Source organism: Halichoerus grypus, chromosome X (assembly GCF_964656455.1).
Source record: "Halichoerus grypus chromosome X, mHalGry1.hap1.1, whole genome shotgun sequence".
NCBI lineage: Eukaryota > Metazoa > Chordata > Mammalia > Carnivora > Phocidae > Halichoerus > Halichoerus grypus.
The window spans coordinates 118,179,997-118,193,775 of NC_135727.1; the positions used below are offsets into that span (position 1 = coordinate 118,179,997).

Here is a 13,779-nt window from a genome sequence, read left to right on the forward strand (position 1 = left end):
TTTTTTTAATGGAGGGGGGAATTCACAAAGGCAAAAGTGTCCACAAAAGTCATAATGTGGCCCTGATTTCTACCACATTATGCTTGCAACACAACAAGGTTAGAATAGAACCTCTCAAACACAAGTTCAGGTTCCCATACTAATTGTAAACTTGCCAGGCTGCTCTCTATGTCTTTCACACTGTGTGGCCACCCCAAATTCTACAAGAGGGAAGTCATGGTTACTAGTCACCATGTTGAGATGGAGCACTGATTGAACATGCAAAAGATAGCTAGATCCAGACTGCTCTCTGCTCTGATTAAAGTAACATCAGCTCTGCCATTCTCTCTCAAATGTCTTCGTCCTGTTTTGATTTCCAGAAAAAATATCTTTACATCTGTAGGGATTAATTAAACCAGTGCAGTTGCTTCCTTTGCTCTCTTAAAACATTTATAGGATTTAGGTTTTTTATTTTATTTTTAAATGATCAAGAGTACTACTAATACCTGTTACTTATTTACTGGTTAGCAACCATATATTCAATCACCTCTGCAACTCCAGGTCTTAGCCCCAGTGTCTGGCAAACACCAAGTGCTTAAGAAATATGTTAGATAAATAAACAAATCACCTCTCAGGCAAGTTTGTGGAAATTAGATTATGTCTGTGGGCTCATTTTTGTCTTTAATAATCTCACACCTTATGAGAAGGATCTTCTACCGGTATCACACTGGCATTTTAGGAGGTGATCACTGGTCGCTTCCCACCTCTCCCGCCTCCATCAGCCAGCCACTTCCTCTCTCCTGAGCTCTGTTCTCGCTCTTCTTCATCCTGGGGTCTGGAATGGTCCCCAGCCCGCCAGTTGGCAGCAGGATCCCCGCTCCGCCGGCCCTCCCCGATGTCCATCTCCCCTTCCTCTGGCCCGCGCCTCGGGCGCCCCTTCCTCCTGCCACCCTGCGCCGCCCACAGCCACGCCCTCCCCGTGGGCGAGATCACCTGTCCCTCCTCCGCCGCCGCCTCCACGGGTACCCTCTCGCCCCCCTCCTGCTCCCCCTCCTCCGCCACCTCCCCCAAGCCCTCCCCTTCCCCGCCTCCTCCCACCCCTTGGTGTATATAGTAAAGGCCGGGCGCCGCACGCAGACACACACTCGCCCGGACACAGGCGCACACACACTCACGCACAACCGGCAGCAGCGGCGGCGGCGACAGCGGCTCGGTGACAGCGGCGACGGCGGCTCCCACCGCTGCGCACCCCCTTCAGGCGGCGGGCGGCGACACCAGACCGGAGAGTTCCCGCACCCGCGACCACCCCGTGGCTTCCTGGAGGCGGCGGCCGCGATTGCGAGGTAGCCACCGCGGTGCCCCAGTGCGGGCCGGGGTCCCTCTCCCCCGCCCTCCCCGTGCGGACCTGCCACCGGGACGGAGGGGGCGCGCCGGGCTGGGCGCGCCTGGCGGGGCCCGGCGCCCGGGGAGGGGCCTGCTTCCGTGGGCAGGACGGCGCCCGGAGGCCGGGGCCAGCTGGGAGGGCCGGGCGGGGGCGGGGACGCGGGCCGAGGCCGCCACCCGTGCGGCGTCCCCGGGCCCCGCTCCTGCTCCCGGCGCCGCGCACTGGCTGGCGGGGCCGGAGAGGCGGCGCCGGCCGGCGGGGCGGGGGCCCCGAAGTGGGTTTCGGGCCGCCACCAGCGCTGGCACCCGGCACAGAGGGCGGCGCGCGGCGGACTCCGCGCCTGGGCACCGCACCGGGCCGCCTCCGGCTTTGCCGCTCTGCCCCGGCCCGGAAAACCCAGCGCCTTCCAGGCCCTTCGAAAGATGGATTCTGTTGACGTATCTGGCGGCCCTGGCAAGCCGGGTGGAAAGTTGGGTTTTGCCAGATCGCGCTGGGCTTGTCTTTGTGACGCTCGGCCAGCCCCGCATCCCCCCGAAGCCGGGTGAGTGTGCGTCGGCGTCCTGGGAGCCTTCGTGCCCCCCAATGCCCAGACCCGGGGTGGCCGCACCAGCTCGGGCTTTCTGCCATGTTAGGCACCGAGCAGCGTCCTCCCAGCATTTTTGCGTGCGTTTCAGGGGTGCCTTTTGCTGCGGAGGGAGTTACCGCTTCTCTCGGCGTTGGCATTTTCGGGGTTGGGGTTGTGCTCTGTGTGTTTGCTTGTTTGCCGTTTAAAGCCCGACTATTGTTCAGGATAAGCTCCGCCTGGGTGGGGAAATGGCATCCCACCACAGTTGCCGGCGAGGGGTAGAAAGGTTGCCAAACAGCTGCTGCTTTGTGTTTCCCTATCAGAAGTCTCTGGAGTAGGTTTGGGGCACGACGGATGGATGGAGAGAGGGATGGGGCACGGAAGAAGAAGGTGGCTTTGGAGGAGCGAATTGTCACCCACCCCGTGGCATGCAGTCAGCCTGCCTTTCTGCCTGCCAAACTTTTATGAATATTCCTTTTGTGGCAGGGGAAAGCTTAATGAATTCAGCCCAGTTTTCCAGGGAAAAGCAACCCGGCTTTAACAATGGTTTGAGAACTTAATCAATGAGAAAGGCGGGGGGAGGGGGAAGGGGAGGACGCGCTGACACCATATCGGGGGATGTGGCTGCTTCTTGCAGAGTCAGGTAGGGGAGAGGTGGGCAGGGCAGAGCGCAGCTCCTGGGTGGCCAAGTTCCCGGAACTGTCCGTAGCTCTTACCTGTGCCCGCTGGAGCCACCCCCCCCCCCGGTCGTGCCCCCATCTCACGGTCTGCCCAGACCTTGGCTGTGGGGCTGGAGGGGCGCCTTGCGGCCAGCCCCCCTCATCTGGCATTTTTAAGGATGTGTAAATATTTTGCTGAGGATAAGTGACATCAACAGAATGATATTCCGCAGAGCCCGGGTGTGCAGCGATGATAAATAGATACGGCCAAACAAAGTTTTGATAACCGCGGATTCTCATGGCTCGCTCTGTTTCATTTGGGTCTTTGTTTTTGTTGGTTTAGCATTATCTCTCATCCTCTGGTGTGATCCCTTTATTTAGCTGATTTTGGAAGCTTCTCTTTAGAACAGAGAGAAAAGCAGCCAGCAGGGAGAAAACAATTCTTAGCCTTGCATGCATCATGCAAGGTTTTCTGTGCTTTTCCCAGGGAATCTTTCCCAGCGTTGTCTAGATGTCCCTCTTCCTCCTTTTGAGTCTTCAGAATCGTTTGTTGATTGACCAAGAGACTTAGGATAACTTTGCAAATGTGTTGTGATGTGCTTTTGTTACAGTGGAGGGGTGGGCAGTGTGGGAGGAGGCTAATGAGGAGGCCAGTGGGTGGGAGCCACTCACCAGGGCAGCATTATGCCCCCACCCACTGTTTTGTCGTTTGCATTTTCTTCTCAAAGAGGAGCATGGGGAGCTGTGCCACTTTCAGAAGTCGGGGGGGGGGGCTGGAACACGCAGAATCATAAACCGGGTGGCATCCCAATTTCTCTGCCCCTTAGAAGCCCTGCGAGGCCACCTACCCACCCCCGAATCCACCCCCCCCAGTAAATATCCTACGAACAGCCACTTGTGTCTCATGCTGACTGATGCCCACTAGAGACATTCCGAGGCAGCCCAGGCACGGTGAGCCAAGTCAGACTGGGACCTGGGGTACTGGCCGCTTTGGCACCAGCCCATGGTCCTTTATCATGCAGAGAAACACCAGACTTCCAGCTGTTGAGGTCTGACTGGGGAAAACCTGCCCATCTCAGGAAAAAAATGAGAAAACAGCTTTCCAGGTGATGCCAGTTGCCAGTGTAAGAACTTGGTCCGTGGGCAGTTGGCTAAGAACTATAACATAAATAAAAAGTCTTGTAGCCAGAAAACAGCCTCTGAGACAGGGCCTCTGGAAAGCAAGAAAGAAAAAGAAAATGCGAGAGGTGTGTGATGAGGTGTTGGTGGGAGTGCTGGAGCACGAGGAGAACAAGATACAGCTCTAGCTCCAGCCGCCCGAAAGCTAGATGGGCCTGGCCTCCCCACCTCCATCGGATCCTCAGTGGAGGTATTCTGTATGGGGCAATCTCCACACACAGCGCGCTTGGAATGTACAATAAGAAAATAGCAAGTGTCTGTTCTCTGGCTCCTTCCCTAACCTTAGATCTGGGGAGAGGAGGGTAGTGGAGGGAAATAAATTAGGAAAGGAATTAACATTTGTCATTGCCCTCTGTCTGCCAAACACTTCACATGTGGGAAACCATGATGTGATGGAGGCATTATTTTACAGATAAGGAATCTGAGGCTCAGAGAAATTTCCAGTCGTGTGTCTGAATCCAGATTTCGGTGGTTATGAATTAAAGGGGCAACATGTCCCTCTAACCCCTCTTCCAAGTCTCTGATTTATTTCTCCCAAAAGCCAGAGTCCTCAGCCCCTACATGTTCACAAACTATGGTACCTAACTTGGGGGCGGGGAGCCTACCAGTGGGGCAGCCCGGTCAGCCAGGGTACGTGCTGATGTGCCAAGTGGATAGACCCCAGATAGTCCCAGACTATTTCAGATGGAAAGACTGTGCCTTGTCATCTTGGAATTTCCAACACCCAACTGTTGCTTAATAAGTAAGAGTTGAGTGACTAAGTGATGGAGCTGATGGAGTGAATGGTGGTAGGGAGGCAGCTGTAAATCATAGTCAAGGGAGACTCAGGGAGAAATCCAGAGTTTTGTTTTTTTGTTTTTTTTAAATCTAGAGATTTTTATGTTTGTTTGGGGATTTGGAGTTCCTGGTGTCATGCTCCATATCTAGCCTGGGGTAGGTCCAAGTCGACAAGTTCATGTGATATGGACAAGAGCATTCCCATTTTTATAGATGACAAAATTGAGCAGGTTAAATAATTAGCCCGAGGTCCGTGGTAGGATCAAAGGATGAGTAAAGTATTTCTGACTCTTAACTGTCTCGAATAAATAAATTCTCAATAAAAATGAGATGAGGTCTTACTACACGAATGCATCATGTAAGCAAGTCCCTTAGCCCCTTTCCAACCAGATGGTAGCCTTTATCCCGCTAGAAACTCTGGAGCCAGTGGGAGAACCAGGATTTGAACCCATATATAATTCTGCTGCTTCCCTGATCAGAATATGAGGGGGACCTCAGAGAATGAGGCTCTCAAGGAGGGGGGAAGATGGCTAATTGTACTCTCCCCTGTACAAAAGCCTGTGTGGGATTCTGAATTAAGCTTGATTTGGGGATCAGGGTGCCATCCTTGCTATAGAGTCGGCAGTTCTTGTCTTTGGAGAATGCCTCTGATTACCACTACTTCCTCCCACCTGTTCATCTGCCCAGATGCCCATCATCTCATTCTTTCTAGATTCAAGGCATCTCCTTTGTGACTCCAAATTTTTTCATGAGCCTCTTGAGTCTACCGCTCTCCTGTGTTTTGACGGCAACTGGTGAGGAGGTGATTCTGATGGTCGCATTTGTACTTCTGGATTTTGCACATGACCCTTCTTCCCTCTCCAGCCAAGAACACACACACAAACACACATTCAGGCACACGTAATTTGATCATGTTTCTTTATCTGCTTCACCAAACTAGATTGCAAACCCAGAATTGTTATTGAAAGAACGTACGTGACTTTGGGGATCTTCTGTCCTAGCCTCTGCCTTAAACAGATCAGAAGAGCTAAGATGGAGGTGGCTCAACCAGGAGATGCCTTGAGTAATGATTATGCTTGCTGGCTTTCCCACTGCTGTGGGGCGGCCCCCCCCCCACAATGTAGGCATGGGCCCTGGGCCTCTCATAAAAGCCCATTTTATTCTCCCCTTAGGAGTAGGGCTGGGCTTCTAGAATATCCCAATCCTTGCGATTCCCATTTCTGCTTTAATTCTTAGCTCCAATAACTTGATGGCTTACCCTGCTCTCACCTGTCAGTCTTTCTTCCCACAGCTTTTTGGTCTTCTGCTGCACTAATAGAACCTTTTATGATGATGGAAATGTTCCATTATCTGCACCATCTCATACAGTAGCCACAAGTCACATGTGGCTATTAGTAGTCGGAAGGTGGCTAGTCCAGAGTAGGATGTGCTGTAAGGATAACATATGCACATAATTTCTAAGACTTAGTACAAAAAGAAAAGAATACAAAATAGCTCATCAATAATTTTTATATCAATTACACGGTGCAATGATGTTTTGAATATACTGGTCAAATAAGCTACAGTATTAAAGTGAGTGTCACCTGTTTCTTTTAATCTTTTTCATGTGTCTACCAGAAACTTTTAAGTGACACAGATATTTCTATTAGGCAGTGCTTCTCTAGAACAAACTAACCACCAACGTGTGCCTTCAGCACAGGTTGTACTTCCAGATATTTTAGGGGGCATAAACACCTTCTGTCTTCATGGCAGATGAGAGGCATGGGCTGACAACCTGGCCTCAGGCAACTTTGATTTTCAGTAGCTAAGATGTCATTTGGCGGGGGGTGCCTAATCAAGCCTATCCATGAGCATGTTTGCCCAGTCAAGTTCCCCTGAGGAATGTGGGCTCCTGAAACTTCATGGAGATGAGAGAGCAAGGCAGGGCTGGGAACGGGCAGGACTGGCTTGAACAAAACAACCCCTTTCCTTCCTCTCCTCCATCTCACCCCACCCCAGGCTGGTGTCCTTGTCTAGTGGAGAGCTGTCTCTTGCCTGAGCAACTGATTTCCTTGACACCTTGTCTAAGAATATCCTTCCTGGGGATTTGTGCTTGGAGAATTCTGTCCCAAGTAGACACCCTAATGGTGAGAGTGGGTTATTTGGGGCTGGAGCCAATCTTATAGAAAGGAAAGGGGAAAAGAGGATGCACATAGTTATTTCCTGACAGCTTGATGAAAACAAGAGCAAGGAGGTACATACGGTTTCTGTGGAAGAGACAGCATAAATGCAGAGAAGCCCAACTTCACACACAGTGGTGCTGCAGAAGAGGAAACCTGACGAAGGGACAGTTCCTGGGGGTGGGGGAAGGCTCACAGCTGGCACTGTGGTCTTCCTGGGCCCTTCCCTGGGAGCTGGCCATGGCCTAAGTAGATGGAAAGGGCTGGAATAATGAACTTGGGGCTGCAGTGATTTATAGGTCAGGCCCCGTGGCTCTGGCCCCTGAGGGGGCTGCCCCTACAGGGGACCCTTGGCTGACCTCCTTGAGCTCCTCGGAAGGAGCTGGTTTTGTTTCCCATGGCAGAAGCAGACTGTTTACTGGAGCACAGGAAGAATCCGACATTCTGGCGAAAAATAATTCATTAACAGCCAGGGTATTACCAGTTCCCTGGAAAAGCTCCCCCAGCTGCACTATAGCAACTGTTCTTGTTCAGCAGCAGATTCGGGCCTCACTGGCAGCCAACACTGGGTGTGTTCAGGCGTTTTTGTCGTTGTTGTTATTTTTGCTTTTGTGCGTATGGCCACTTTTGCCTTATAATTCCAAGAAAGGAATGGTGGCCTGGAAGGGTCGTAATGGTATAGCTGTCAGGCATTATTTCCTTCCTAGTTTAGGCCTGGAAGCTCTAGGCCGACACTAGGAACCTGCATTTCCCCTGACCAAAGCCCACCCCCATGCTAGGGGCACTGTAGAGCCACACAGAATATTCTAGAACTGAAGGAATTTTAAAGAATCTCAACACCTGCTCTTACGACCCTCTGGAAACAATCGGCTGTAGGACTCCCACCCCCAACCCCCCCCCCCCCACATACATACTAACATCAGGCAGAGAGTCCTGTCTTCGCTGTGTGGGATCCTTTGCTTACTATTAATTGACACGGTGGGGCCAAAGTCTATGATTCATCATCCCAGTTTTGAGCGCATTTGGAAAGCCAGGCAGGCATAACCAAAAGAATGGGCTGCATGTTTTGCTCACTAAGAATGATTGGATCTACAGTAAATAAAATGGAATGATTCAGGAAGCTTTTTATGCTCTGGAAAAATCTGCTTTAAAAAAAGGTTTTTGTCTGCTTGTTTGTTTTTTAGGCCTCATGTTCAGAAATGTGTACCCAGTTAGCAAGAAATGGAAAAGAATGGCATTTCCTTGTTTTCGTTTTTTAAAAAACTCTAATTGCAGGTCAAGTAATATACGATGTATTGATTTTGGTTTTGTATGGAACATAACTAGATAATCATTTTTATTTTATGGGATATTAATTTCCATCCATTTAGACTGATGAAATATGCATTTAAAATGCAACCTATCTACCCCGGCCATCATTGCGGTATTTCATTTCTTTGGGGGGTGGGAAGAAAACGCGAGCGAGCACATGAGCTGGGGGCGTGGAGGGGCAGAGGGCAAGGGAGACAGAGAGACTCTTAAGCAGGCTGCACGCCCAGCACAGAGCCCTACATGGGGCTCCATCTCACAACCCTGAGATCATGACCTGAACCAAAATCAAGGGTCGGGTGCATAGGGGCGCCTGGGTAGCTCAGTCGGTTGAGCGTCTGACTCTTGATTTAGGCTCAGGTCATGATCCCATGGGTTGTGGGCTCGAGTCCTGCGTCAGACTCCATGCTCAACGTGGCGGGGGGCAGAGTCTGCTTGAAGATTCTCTGCCTCTGCCCCTCCCCCACTCTCTTTCTCTCTCAAAAAAATAAATATTTAAAAAAACTGAGTCAGACGCTTAACTGACTGAGCCACCCAGGCGCCCCTGTCACAGTATTTCTTTAACGTTCCTAGGTTCAGACTGAGAACCTATGGCATTTAATTGGAAAGAATAACATGTCCTTAGCTAATATATATGTAAAGCAACCCTAGATTTCAAAGAAAACGATGTCTTCTCCCTTTGATGACTGCCAAAGATATGAGTATTAAAGGCTGAGCATGTTTGGCTTTATCTAGAGCGCAGTTTCTCCACCTTGGCCTGTTGACATTTTAGGCCAGATTTTTCTTTGTCGGCATCAGGGGGCCCGTGCACTGTAGGATGTTAGCAGCCTCGCTGGCCTCTACCCACTAGAGGCCAGTGGCACTGCCCCCTGCCACCGCAGTTGTGACAACCAGAAATGTCTCCAGACCTCATCCGATGTCCTCTCTGGGACAAAATCGCCCCTGGTTGAGAAACACTGGTCTAGAGCAAGGTTTAATAAGGCATTTGGGGGTTTTGGCAAATTCATTTTGAAATAGTAAAAGACACAATTTATTCCCCTGACTTTTATATATGCTGTTCATGGGGGCGATTAATTAACAGTTGGAAATGGGTCATGTGCCTGATTTCATTCTAAGGTTGGTGGATGAGTCTATAAGATGGTATAAGCACAGAGATTTTTTTTAAGGCAGGCGACTGAATGAGGCATATGTACTTGGGGGGCACACTGTAATAACTAAGGGCTTTTCTGGTTTTTCATAACGAGAGCAGATTTATTCCTCCCTAATTTCTTTTTCATGTGCACCTGATTCCAGGCATGCCTTCAAAGCCACCAGGCATCTTCGTCTACCCCGCCCCCTCTCCACTGTCATTTCTCCTGTAGCATCTTAAGCCTGAGCCAATTAACTTAGCCCTTTAGTGTACTTGGGAGAGCTCTGTGCGTAACACCGTAATAGACTCATTTCGGATTGTGACAGCCCTTTACCCACCACTAGTGTCTGTGTTTTCCGGGACTGTTGAGAGAGAATGTCACTGGTGGGCAGGTGGGGCATTTTTCCAAATGACAGGGCATTCAGATTTCGGTGGGGTCCTCCCCATCCCTCCCAGCTCTCTCCCTCTCACACACATTTTTTTCCTCGCAGCAGTTCCACTTGGGAAAGAGGAGGTCAGCAGGGCTCCTTCAGGCAGCTTGAACCTCGTAATGCCTGCAGTCGGCAGGCCGGGACAAGCCCTTAGCCGTCCTCTTTCTGAGGGTCCCTTGAAAGGCTAGAAAGAAGGGTTATGCATTCTCAGGGAAGGTGTCATGGGGCTAAAACCCGGAAATGGGGCGAGCGCTGGGGGGACAGAGGGAGAACAGAGAGGCGGGTCACGCATTACACAGGCAAATGTCCTGAGGTCACCGTGCCCTGCCAGTCTTTGGAGTGGGACAGGTGTTTGGCGGTGCTCCCTGCAGACCTCAGTGGGGGCTGCTTCATTTTGCGGCCATCAAGGTAGGCTGACCTTTCCCAAAGAGCGTCTGAAGGAGTTCCGCGTGTCAGGCTTAGCCAGTGAGGAAAGATGGCAAAGCTGAGCACGTAGGGGTGGGCCAAGCCACCAGTATACCTTCATTGGCGAGTTCTAGCCTCCCCAGAAGAGCAGTTTGCTTCTTCCTTGTCGTCATGAAGGAAGAGGCAGTGAGCTTGGCAGACGTCCACAGCGTGCCAGGTCCAGGCAGATAAATAATTGACTTGCAGCACGTGACACTTGGTCACTCTAAGTAGCCAGCCAGGATTTGGGTGATGGTTGCAACACTGGGAGAGGAAACAGGATCATAAATCTGGGCTTCGGAGGCCAGTTTCGTGGCGCAGAGGCCACTGGGGCCACCGGGGCCACCGCTGTGTGCCGCAGAAGCGAACAGACAGGTCCAAGTGGTATGTTGTTCCTCAAAATAATGGCAGTGGCAGTGGCTGTGAAACACATTTAGACCCTTGTCATAAAAATGCAAACAGTCCTCCTGCTATAGGGAAAAGCTAAATAAACTCCGTTGCAGCTGTATTAAGTAGAAACAGATTTGAAAATCGGGTGTTTTTTTTCCTGAGACACTTATTTATAGCAGGTTGGGCAAAGGCTGCCACTGTCTTCTGCGACTCCGGAAGAGTGTTTTCCAGATGGTCCTTGCTGTTTTTCTCTTTATTAAGCTTAGCTGAACACGGCCTCGCTTGGAAAGGTTCATAGAAACTGGTGTTATTTTTTTCAGATTACAATGACCATTGATTGGCCAACAAATCAATGGATGGGAATGGATTGAGCCTGTGCTGATGAATTTCCTTTTGCATTGTAGAAATAAGAAAAATATCAAGGAAAGCTCAAAATAGGGGTGCTCATTGTTCGGCTGTATGTATCAGAGCTTCGGAAACCAGCCGGGGCTACGTTTTCTATTAATTTACATTTGTTTTTGTTTTTTTTTTCTAAATTAATGCCCTTCTTTTTGCTAAAGCTCTCCAACATCCCTGTTTCCTTTCCAACATCTAAACAATGTCCAGATATATTTCAGATTGAGCAATTAGCTCTGGCTGCAATTTCCTTTTAGGAAAAAAAAATCACTAACCCACTAGACTAAATATGAAATTATTGAATGCGAAAATATCAATCTGAGACCATTTGTTCTAGGATCCTTTGTGGCTTATCACTTGCATTTTAAGAAGGCAAGAAAAGGCTGATTCTGCCCTGCCTTGCCATGCTGGACACACCCACACCAAGAAACCTCAAGCTTTGTTTTTGCTCTTAGGAGCTGGACAGCTGAATTTGGGGTTGGGGTCATCAAGGCTGATTCTTACAGCCCAAACCACACAGGGAGCCATTTTGGAATGTCACATAAACCATTGGTCCCGCAGACCAGGCATAGGACAAAATTTCTGCCCATTCACAGTGAAATGAAAGAAAAGGGAAAATGGAGTGAGTTTCTTTTTTAAAGCTAAACCTTTTCCGTTTCACAGAACTGCCCTTTATTCTAAAATGGCCTTTCCTGCTTGTCTTGGTGTTAACAGCTCTTTTATGAATGATCTAGATCGTACCTGGCATTTGCAGTTTAATATCTTTTTTGACAAAGTCAGAAGTTGTCCAACTCATGTTGGATCCTCCATTTTTTCAAACATTACTCATTCAGAACATTAGAACGTCTGGGATTCACCCTGGAGGCTAACTGGATTATGAAGGGGAGCCTTTGTTATTATTCCTAAGCCAGAAAAACCAACCTGAGCAAGAGTCCTGCTCTGAGTTCCCTTACTCGACTCTTCTGACCCATCAGCCACAGGGAACTGGCCTTGTCCGGAGCCCATGGGAAGCGTGGAGTGGCGTCTCCAGAGGAGTTTGAAAGGGAAAATTGGCTTCTTGGACATACCGTCTGAGCACGCAGCCTGAACTCTGGGAGCCTGGACCTTTTATCCCTGATTCTGTTTTCAACTCTGTTGCCAGCTCACACAGGTTCCACCCAGCTTCCTCCTCTCCTCAGCCCTGCCCACCGCTGCATGAGCCAGCAGGCCTCAGCAGGGCTCACCCAGCTGTGGCCCTGGTCTCCTTACCGGTCTGCTCTACTCCTGTCCTTGCTCCCGCAGCTGCTGTTCCTCTCAATAAAGCATCTGTCTAGCCTTGTCACCCCAGCTCAAGAACATTCAGTGACTCCCTATTTCCTAATTAGTTAAAATAAAACTCCACATATGAAGCCGTCTTCCCATTTTCCGAGTCCATTCTCCCCCTCGTGACTGGCCTTCAGTAGGGAAAATGCCTCTGAGTTGTACCGTTATCTGGGGTTTTGTTTGTTTTCTTATATGGGGGGAGATTTGCAAGAAGGTTACGAGATCTCTTGGGCATCTTTCTAAATGAACACTGAAGCCCTGAGTCTAATGTAATGGACCATCCCAAGGATTATGACATTCATGTTTAGAAAAAAAAGAAAGAAAGAAAGCCCCACACAAAATGAGGCTCTCTGGCTTCAAGAATTGGAGCCTTGCTACAAGTCTCTTACATACTGCTTCTGGATGGGGAGGCCACCTTTCTAGCCTGCCGACAAATGGGTATTGCTTCAGGATGGTACTGCTGACTTGTACTCCTGAAAATAGAGCCCCTTCCACAGGCTCTGAAACTTGCATTTGGAACATAGCGGAAAGAGTCTATCCTAGCCAATGCAGACTGTCCATTCCATTAGCAAGTATCTCCAATGTTTGCTCATAAAATCGTAATGGCAACAATATTACCTATCATTTATCAAGCTTCTGCTATAGGCTGGACTATATATGGTAGCCACTAGCTAGAAGTTGCTATTGAGCACTAGAAATGTGACTAGTGTGGCTGAGACCTGACTTTAAAATTTTATGTTTAATTAATTTTGTTTTTAATTTTTTTCCTAAGCATTTCAGGTGTATAGTTCAATGGTATTAAAGTACATTCATATTGTTGCGCAACTGTCACCACCATCTATCACCAGAACTCTTTTCATCTTGCAAATGGACTCTCTGTACCCATTAAACACTAACTCCCCAGGACCCCTCCCCCCAGTCCCTGGCAACCCCGTCTACATTCTTTTTTCTTTCTTTTTAAAAAAATATCCCCTTTTCCCTGACATCTGAGCCTCTGGTAACCACCATTCTACTCTGTTACTATGAGTTTGGATTTTTTTTTTTTTAATTCCACATTTAAGTGAGATTATGAATATTTATCTTTCTTTTTAAAATTCTAAATGTAGGGCGCCTGGGTGGCTCAGTCGTTAAGCGTCTGCCTCCGGCTCAGGTCATGGTCCCGGGGTCCTGGGATCGAGCCCCGCATCAGGCTCCCTGCTCAGCGGGGAGCCTGCTTCTCCCTCTCCCACTCCCCCTGCTTGTGTTCCCTCTCTCGCTGTGTCTCTCTCTGTCAAATAAATAAATAAAATCTTTAAAAAATAAAATAAAATAAAATTCTAAATGTAAATTGGATGGTGACTAACATAACATAATAAAATAGAATAAAATAAAAATAAATAAATGTAAATTGCCACATGGGGCTAGTAGGTACTGTATTGGACAGCGCAGCTCTAGAATAGTGCTCATTTCGCTGTGCCCTTCTGCCCTTCTGCTCCCGGCTTTCCCATAATGTCTTCCCAGTCGAACATAGGGACCGGTGGTTCTCAACCTTTAGTGTGCATTCAGATCAGCTGGAGAGCTTGTTAAAATACAGATTCCTGGGACCAACCTCTGGAGCAGGTGGGGAGTGGGGCCCAAGAATGTGCATTTCTAACAATTTCTACCTGGGCTTAAAGACTAATTCCGGCATCTTAAAGT

General features: G+C 49.2%; 1 protein-coding gene across 3 annotated transcripts in view; it reads left to right on the forward strand.

Moving 5' to 3' along the window:
• Positions 1-1,104: 1,104 nt before the first annotated feature.
• Positions 1,105-13,779, forward strand: part of RAI2 (retinoic acid induced 2) — a 60,776-nt gene continuing 48,101 nt past the window's right edge. Inside the window, exon 1 of one of the 3 annotated variants that reach the window (XM_078064711.1) lies at positions 1,105-1,322. The gene's annotated coding sequence lies outside the window, so the exon portion shown is untranslated. Of the gene's footprint in view, positions 1,323-1,389; positions 1,905-13,779 lie in introns of those variants that run through there. The other 2 variants (XM_078064710.1, XM_078064709.1) reach the window with 2 other exon arrangements.